This window comes from Acyrthosiphon pisum, chromosome X (assembly GCF_005508785.2).
Source record: "Acyrthosiphon pisum isolate AL4f chromosome X, pea_aphid_22Mar2018_4r6ur, whole genome shotgun sequence".
Taxonomy (NCBI): domain Eukaryota; kingdom Metazoa; phylum Arthropoda; class Insecta; order Hemiptera; family Aphididae; genus Acyrthosiphon; species Acyrthosiphon pisum.
This window is the reverse complement of record NC_042493.1, coordinates 95945720-95954077: the sequence shown is the minus strand read 5'-3', so window position 1 is coordinate 95954077 and position 8358 is coordinate 95945720. Positions and strand designations below refer to the sequence as shown.

General features: G+C 27.7%; 1 long non-coding RNA gene across 1 annotated transcript; it reads right to left on the bottom strand.

The window, feature by feature from the left end:
- Positions 1-6600: 6600 nt before the first annotated feature.
- On the bottom strand, positions 6601-8358 carry LOC100571554. The gene is made up of 3 exons (XR_003839817.1): positions 8316-8358; positions 7962-8231; positions 6601-7668 (listed from the first exon to the last, which is right to left on the bottom strand). It is a non-coding gene; the product is annotated as an uncharacterized LOC100571554 (long non-coding RNA).

The window sequence follows — 8358 nt, the reverse complement described above, 5'->3', positions numbered from 1 at the left end:
GGCAATATATTCAAATAAACTTGAAATATTCTATACCGTTTAAGGAATATTCTGTACCGTTTATGGTTATTCTATGGTGATAAAACTTTCCGTTTTCAAACGAGAATCATCATTTTTTATTGAAAATTATTCAATGGATAATTTTTTATGAGAATGTAAATGTACCAGTATAATAAAAACACGAATAAGTTATTCTCGAATAATTGAACTTTGTATATACTAATAGTCCGTGATAATATCCCGCTCTGCTCAGAGCATATAAAATAAATGTCCTTAAATGTAAATTTATGGTCGTCATTTCAGTTCTTGATAGTACTTGTCATTACAGTCCACCGTATTAATAGTAGGCTAAAATAAAATATTTATTTATTTATCTGACTATAATTGGGATTTTGATCCAGTATATATCCTGAAGATTTCAGAATCAATGCCTGTCAAAAAAATTGTACGCTTAGCTCGTGTCTCACATTTCAGTTTACTATAATAGTTTTAATTATTGACAGACGTAATTTAATTGGCCAGCTGTCAGCTACTATTGTAACAATATATTAAGAGCCTTGTATTAAATTTTCGCGCTTTTTTACCCAACAAATAAAATTTTATTGATATTTATAGAAAAAAAACTAAAATAAGGAAATCGTTACATGAGAAATCTAGTGAATATCAAATGTTTTAAAAATATGAATTTCAAACGCTCATAAAAATTTAATTTGACTTTCTTGTAACAGAAGACCGAGTCTTCTACTTCTTCTTCTAGCTTAAAAGTGCTTGATATTAGCCTAAATAGTGATGTACAATCTAATCAGGCCATTATTAATTTTCCACATCGTAAAATTTGTGACAAACAACGTAGTTTTCAAAGTGTATGGTACTAAGTATATCCTTGAATTGAAAAATCGAAGACATCAATTCTCAAAATAATTATATTTTATGTTCTTATAATTAAAAAAAAAAGTGAGAGTAATATGAAAATAAGATTTCTAACTTCTAACACCGGCACGACCACCACCACCACCACCAACCACCACCACTACTTGCCGCCCAGCCGTGGATCGCCCGGCACAGCACCACTACTCCCCGCCACCAAACCGGCACCACCACCACAAGTGCTTGCCACCCAGCCATAGATTATGCCATCGCTAAAGAGTTGTTATCATTATGCTAAAGATATACCTATATACATATCTACAAAGTCTAAATTGACCGACGTTTGGGGTTAACTAAAGGGTAGACTAAGTCCCCCAAGTCCCCATCTATTTGCGCCAATGCATATCTACAATCATATAATGTATACCTATATACATAATCTATTTTAACCATTTTCATGCGTTTGTGTTATATATATATATATACACATACTATACATGTTATAGTTAAACACATTATTTTCCGTATGTTTGCGTTCATTACCTAAAATAAGTCTAAATTATTTTTGATTCTATCGTAATATATAGTCGTAAAGCGTTAAGTAGATTGGTAAAAATTATTGTTAAGAAAACTAACCTTGCATAGTAGCCTGTTCATTTTCAAATGCATACTACAATCGCAATCGATAGCTTAGGAGTAACTAGATCGGAATAAATTATTATGTAGGATAGAAAATCAAAGTGTTTAAAAAAACTAACCTTGTGTATTATCCTCATTTTCGAAAGCATCAATGCATATAACATCGTCATTTTTCGGTTATCGCGTTGTAGTTGTAGTTTATTTAGTTGTAGTTTATCATTTATCGGTTTGTCGGTTCAGGACGTTCAGGTTGTTCATTAGGTACGTACATTTGAGGAGCTATTTTAATAGTGTTATTAGCGGGGGCGATTCCTTTGTAAAATAATTAACGTACATTTCACCAGCCCCCCCAAATAAAATTTTTGAAATTTTTGTTGTGCTAAACATTAGTGTGCCAATAGTGTGAATTTGTGTGACTATTTTTAGAATTTGTGCGATACTAGTTAAACCGTAAATTAAAAAATATATATATGGGGGGCTGGAGAAATGTTCGCCACACATGGAAAAAATTACAATTTTTAAATTTTTCTTTTGCCAAACATTAGTGCGATATTAGTGTGAATTTGTGAGACGAAAATGGGAATTTTTTGAGGTATCCTTAACCCACGTAAGTATTTGTAAGCAAGAATTTGAAATTTGTAAGTCATACTTCCATTAATAATTTTTTATTTCTTATTAAGTATAAATTTTAATTCACCTGTTTTTTTTATCTTTTTTAGATTCTATTAAGATATTTTTTTAATTTAACTAGGCTTTTTTATTGTTAATTTTCAATTTTTTATTCAACTGATTTTATATAGGTTTTTTAGATTCTTATGAAATATTAAAAGAAAATTAATAAAAATGCATAGTTAAATTTAAAAAAAAATCTTAGTAGGTTAAAAAATCTTATATTAATATTATATTATTGTTTTTATATATTGATTATATATTTTTTAGTTTAACTTGACTCCTTTTATTAATATTTGATTTTTTATTAAATATCAATTTTTTACTCAAGTGGTTTTTTATCATATTGAGGTTTTTCAGATTTTAGTTTTTTTCTTCTAGAGTTTTTAATTTAACTAATTTTTTTATTGAAATTACATTTTATTTAATATACATTAATAGCGCACTAATGTTTGGCCAAAGAAAAATTGTAATTTTTTCCATGAGGGGGCTAGGGAAATGCCCAAAAATAAAAAACGATTTTTCCGAGTACAACGGGTGTCGCACAAATTCTGATTGTTGTCACACAAATTCACACTAACGGTGCACTAATGTTTGGTAAAAGAAAACTTTTAAAAATGTAATTTTTTCCATGAGGGGGGCTGGGGAAATGCCCAAAAAATAAAAACGATTTTTACTATTTTTACTTTATGATTTAAACTCGAAAATATTATAATAACGTGTTAAAAACAATAATGTAGAATGTTTTAAAATTGTGCTGTATACTATAAACGTGTTGAAAAAATATATGAAACAATGATGTTGGTGTAGAACGGCTGGAAGCCTACTGTCTGTAAATCTTGATGTATTAGGTATTATTCTAACATAATATAAAAAATTGCAATTTTACAGAAAAATGTAATAAGGATGGGTATATGTGAGTCGCACGCTACGACAATATGCTTAATAAACATTTCCATGCAGATTCTTTGACCACCCTATTGCAGTGTTGCATTTATACATAGGTAATACAAGCCAGGATTAAGGCCAGGAGCCAAAATTTTAAATGAGGCCCCAGTACGAAAAAAAATATTAATGTATATTATAATGTGTTCCGGAGTGAAGTCAAATAAAAATAAAATTATGTCAAAATGTTTAAAAGTTTTGATGATACATAAACAAATGCGTGATATGCATGGTTTTGATAAAAAAAAAAGTTAATTGCCCATAATTAAAAAAATAAAAAAGTTAGATTCAATCTTTAAAGGGTATTTATTCATCATTTTTGGTATACTTTCATAGTTTTATATGACATTGGCCGGTCACTTCACCCTGGAACGTATTGCATATTATTCAATATTATGTACCTGATATAATAAATATAATATATAGATATTAGGTATATAGCAATAAATAATGAATAATGTATCACTTTATTTATAAATTATAATTTACAAGCTTTTTTCCTAGCTAAATAATCATCGGTATTTTTTAGGTGATTTATTTAGTGTACATAGCCTATAACGAAAAAAGTAATGGACAAATTAGAGGCCCCTAAATAAATTCTAAGTATCGAGGCCCGGAGTCCATGGCCCCAGCCCCTTAATCCGGGCTTGAGGTACCTAATCAGAATATTAGGTCATATAAATATATGTGTGTGTGTGTGTGTGTGTGTGTGTAGTCTTTAGCATAATGATAACAACTGATTAGCGATGGCATAATCAATGGATGGGTGGCAAGTATTGGCGGCGGCGGTGCCGGTATTGATGGCAGGGAGTAGTGGTGTTGTAACAGGCGGCAAGTAATGGAGGTGGTTGTGGCGCAGGGGCGGACTGGCAGATCGGATGCTCAGGAAATTTCCCTATGAGCCGGTCGAATAATCGAATTATGGGGCCGGCTGGCTAGGGCCGGACAATATGGTTGTACAAGTAACTTATTACGACTTTTAGATTATGTTATATTATAGTTATTGTTAAAAGTTTCATAAATTATAATCTATATATAGTTAAAATTATTATTAAAAATTGGTTAAATGGTTTAAAATAATAAAAAAAACTAATAATAGAATTATTAGTTTTAGTGGCCTATATAATTATACCCTATAGCTATTTGAATTTTGAATCCCACCCCGTGTTGTTTTCACAAATAAATTTTCCCAATTTCCTGAATAATGTTTTTTCGTTTTTAAATTTAATTCTTCTTAATTCATAAATGTTACGTTTCTGCAAGACCACATATTTTATATTTTCCTATAGTATTTGAATAAAAATGCTGATAAAAACCAATGCTTTGCATCCGAACGTAACATTTTTAGATTATTAATAATTTAACTATACCTTTTGTTATTTATGTTATTCAATTATAATTTATGTATATTAATTATGAGTATAATATAAATTCTAATTTTATTTACATGTTAAATTACTATTCAGCTATATTATATATTGAGGTTCTTCAGAAATAAAAAGAGAAAAACTTTAAAGTTTATATAGGAAATTTCAAATTTCAAATATTTTTTACTTTTAAGTGTTTTTTTTAAAAACGTTGGATACCTAAGCACTATAAATAGTAAATGTTCAATACTGTCTTATTGAACACTATAAAGAGTAAAAACAATTTTGATACCTATGTAACTTTGTATAGTGCTTGTACCTATACGCCACGGAAGGAAAATATAATTTTGTACCTACTGGTTGACGATTAATGATATAAAATAAATATACCTATTGCAGATAGCGCATAGGGTGGACATCAAAGTTATACAATTTTACATTTGCATTTGTTTCTATTCACCCTATTTTATGGTACTTAATTATCATTAATTAATTATTAGAAATAACTATATAAAAAGATATCAGTGTTTGGAAAGAACGTAGGTACCTACCTAGTTCATGAACGCCGTTCACGCATTTACGTTCATATAATATAGTGAACGTCACTTGTCTTTTTCAAATAGAACGTTCATGTGAACGACGTTTATATTTTTAATAGACTTGATCAATTTTCAAAATTTCAATTTATTTATCATTTAATAAATATATTTATAAAATATATTAATTAATTATAATATAGTAATATTTTTCATTATAATTACACTGTAATAGTGTATAAGATTAGACCTTAGACAATATGTCAATACACCTAATGCTTAAGCAGTTCCGTCACCGCCGTCGATGTCACAAATAAAAAGCCTAACCTAACCTAACCTTAGACAATGGTTTTTGGGCGATGGGCCGCTTGAAAAAAAATTCCGGGGCCGCTCTGAAGCAGCCAGTCCGCCCTTGTTGTGGCGGTGCCGGAACTCTCATTTTCATACTACTCTCGTTGTAGATTCTGCTGGATTGTTTATCATATGTAAATTGAATGTGTCCATAAGGAAAGTTTTAAAGGTTTCCGATTTATTATCATTATAATATTGATGTTAAAGTCACCAAATTTTTATAATTTATAAATTATAATAATTATAAAAGAATAATATTATGCTCTTTCAAATCCTATCGCGTTATACTCGTTTTCTATTACCTAGGTACCTAGTCTATACCAAACGCGACACACAAAAAAATGTAATCACGATAAAGGTAAAGCACTATAGGTATAAGGATATAGTATGCAACAAACAGATTATTCTACGAAAACAATTTCATGAAATAAAAATGTTTACGCGTCTTGCAAGGGGATTATAATGTGTATAATATGCCGTAGCCACTTCGTGAAATCGATCTTTTCATGATAAGATGACCATTTCATGAATTGAAAACGGATATTTTTTTCTCTATAATTATTAATTCTATATCATTCAGTTTTTATAAAACAAAATAGGTATGTATATTGTTTCACTAATATTAACAGTCTAGATTTCTTGAGAAATGTTAATTTAAACTTTGTAGTAAAGACCCGTCATTTTAAACACTTTTATATTTCATGAATATGGTTATTACACATTTTGTAGTATAAATTAATCATTAATTGTCATTCAAAAGTTAAAATTCAACATAAACTATTTAAATAATATACAAAACATTTGTTACAATATAATATTATGGTTATATTTTTAAAATTTTCATCACAGATATTTTAGTTGTAATTAAAAATGAAGTAGTTAGACATTGGAGACAACATATTTTGATTTATGCATTAAATCATTTTACATTTATTTTTTTATATTACTAATAGATTACTTTTTTTAGGTTCTATAGATTTTTCGAAAATCAAATGCAATAATACATCACTAATTATATTATTTATAAGATGCTGGTATACCATCCGTTATACAGTGACACTTGTAACATACTGTACAGCAGAGCGACATCCACTTGCCATCCTTTTTAATTTTGTACAGATGAGAAAATGTTGCGAGAAAAATTGGTGAAAATTATAAGAACAAAAATGTTTTTGTTTTTATATGCTGATATATATAGACACCTGCAGTTATAAAATATATATTAATTAAATTCATATGATTCTTTATTATTTTTCATAAATTAAAAATAGTGTCCAAGTTTGTTAAAATGAACCACTATCTCCTATAAATGTGTTAGGTTTATCTAATATTTCATAAACTGTAATCAATACATTCAATATTATGCGTGAAATTTAAAAAAAAAATGTAAAACTAGTTATTAGAAAAGAAAAATTACTATCAAGAATATAAAAGCTGTTTTCCGAAGTAAAGATAATTAACTTTTGGAAAATTAATCAATCTTTCGACACAATTGTTAAAAACTATAGGTGTATAAAAGATAAACATAATTGATAATTATACTTGGTCTTACTTTATTTATATTTATAGGTATTAACTTAAAAAACATTTAATTCCTTAACCTTTTGAGTCGGTAAAATTTTCAGTTATTCAAATGCATTACTTAATTTTGTTATCTGACTATAATAGCTACATTAAGTGGCTATTGAAAATCTAAGTTTGGTTGACTAAAAACAATATAGTTTAAAAATTATAGTATAATATAAAAGCAATTTATCTTGGTTATAGTTTTATCGTTAGTTCTTGTCCGAAATGTACATATAATCTTACAATTAAAATGTTTATATTATGCAATAAGTCATTTTACATTTATTTTTTTATGTTACTAATAGATTACATTTTTTTAGGTTCTATGGATTTTTCGAAAATCAAATGTAGTGAAATATCACATAATATTATTCATAAGATGCTGGTGAAGCTATTTAACAATATTGAAATATTTATTTCTTATTATTTTTGTCCCAATTTAATGTTAATAATTAATACATTAAGTTCTTATAATTTGTATCTCAAACGTTGTAGTACAAATAATACAATTTTAAACTTTTTTTTATAAATTAACTAAAATAAAAATACAATTGTCTAATAAATATACTTAAAATTAGCAAATACAATGCATAATATATAAATATTTAAATATTATTCTTAGTGTTTGGAACTCCAGATGGTTTCAAAGCTAGTTGAAGTTGACGATTTCTTTCAATCTCTAACATTTTTCTTCTTAGTTGTATTACAATTTCTCTCTTTTCGGCAACCTATAAAATAATATATATTTGAATATAAACTATTTTAATAAGTAACTCATATACAGGGTTTTCCATTTAACTCAAGACTCTCGTTCTTTCAGAAAATAAATGTTTTTGAAAAAAATTTTTTGTTCATAATATTAACTCATTACAAAACAATATTTATATCATTATACTATTATACAATATGCCATTTTAGGTTTATTTAACCTTTTGAGTTAAAACATACATTTTGAATTACATAAGCATAATATTAAATGGAGTGTTTCCACATTCATTTGTAGAAATTTTTTACATAGTACCTTTTACATTGTTTTTTTTTCTGACGACGACTGTTCAGCAGCTTCAATCTCTATTGGACTTATGAATTGATCTTCACATGTACTCAATACAGGCACCTCATTCATTGGCACTGGCAAAGCATTAGGTACTAATAGTTTTAATTTTTTATTAAAAACATTTACCAATAATTCGGGCTCGAGTACGTCTTGGGATCAGAAATGTCTTTCACACACAAAACTAGTTACTGTCAACTGTACACCTAAAATTTCACTCCACTCATTTACACGTTCCTACAAAATAAGTAATAAAAACTTAAATAAACGGACATCAAAAATTATTTTAAAACAATATTTATGAATGATTATAAAAATTACTTTTGTTGGTGCGTAATGGGAAATATCTCCAACCTCCTTTTTA